The sequence below is a fragment of the Xiphophorus maculatus genome, chromosome 1 (genome assembly GCF_002775205.1).
Source record: "Xiphophorus maculatus strain JP 163 A chromosome 1, X_maculatus-5.0-male, whole genome shotgun sequence".
Lineage (NCBI taxonomy): Eukaryota > Metazoa > Chordata > Actinopteri > Cyprinodontiformes > Poeciliidae > Xiphophorus > Xiphophorus maculatus.
Window position 1 is genome coordinate 4,891,659 of NC_036443.1, and position 1,119 is coordinate 4,892,777.

Sequence of the window (1,119 nt, forward strand, 5' to 3'; positions counted from 1 at the left end):
AACAACCAAGGAAGTGTAACTTGTCAAGCATTTCTATACAGAAAGTTATAAAGAAAATAATTTCTAATTAAACAAAAATACAGATTACGAGTAATCCACTTAAAGAAACAATTTCTATTTAAAAAGTCAAGTTAAAAAAAGAACTGATTCTATTTTATGTCCAGTTTCCTCACGGTATTACTGAGATCTGGAAAACAAAAACAAAACAAACAGTATGTGTCCACATAAGAGATAACATATTGTAGAAGACAAAATGGTGATAAAAGGATTCTTGTTCTGGGTTGAGAGTCACAAGTCGCTGAGATCAGACGTTGCTCAGGATGGTTGTAGTCTTCCCAGTCACAGGTTGAAATTGAGACTCGCATGTTGTCAATCGGGTGTTTCCTCTCTGCTGGAAAACAAAAAGAAAAAGTTAGAAAGATGCACTACATGAACATCTTATTCGCTTAAATGTTTGTTTCACCTTTGTTGACTTGCATATGGACACAGGTACTTCAACCAGGTGGTGTGATCATTTCTGACTGAAAATTCAGTAGTTAAACCTTTGTTTGTTGTCAACAGGTGTGATCCTCTGGTCTGCAACCAGACAAAATACACAAACAAAAAACAAATAAAAACAAATATAACTGTTTTAGGCAATTTATGAAATAGATACTCACCATTTATCTGAGTCTCATGAAGGCCAATAGGTTGTCTTCAACCATTTATGTAAGTTACATTTCCTGCAAGCTAGCAGAAACAAAGCTGTAAATGTGAACACTTTTCATACAGGCAAACAAATTGATACAGCTGAGACAATTTATGCTAGGTTAGTTTTTCTCAGTCACTTTTGGTGCATTTCTCGAGTCATTGTTGGCATTTACAAAACAGTAAGCGCATTTCTCAAAACAATTTGTAGAAACAGGAAAAATAGCATTTGTTTGCTTTCAAAATCCTTAGTTCAGCTCTTAAAATCCTGTCTGTTAACATATCAGTGACTCAAAATAATAAGTTATAGTCTCTCTATGTACAGATAAGACAGTCAAATCGATTAGTCATGAGAAGAGACTACAAAAGGATCATTTACGCCAGTGTTTCTCAACCCTGGTCCTCAACGCCCCCCTGCTCTGCATGTTTTAG

General features: G+C 35.1%; 1 long non-coding RNA gene across 1 annotated transcript; it reads right to left on the reverse strand.

The window, feature by feature from the left end:
• Positions 1-208: 208 nt before the first annotated feature.
• On the reverse strand, positions 209-807 carry LOC111609737. The gene is made up of 3 exons (XR_002753294.1): positions 660-807; positions 464-576; positions 209-391 (listed from the first exon to the last, which is right to left on the reverse strand). It is a non-coding gene; the product is annotated as an uncharacterized LOC111609737 (long non-coding RNA).
• Between the last annotated feature and the right edge of the window lie 312 nt (positions 808-1,119).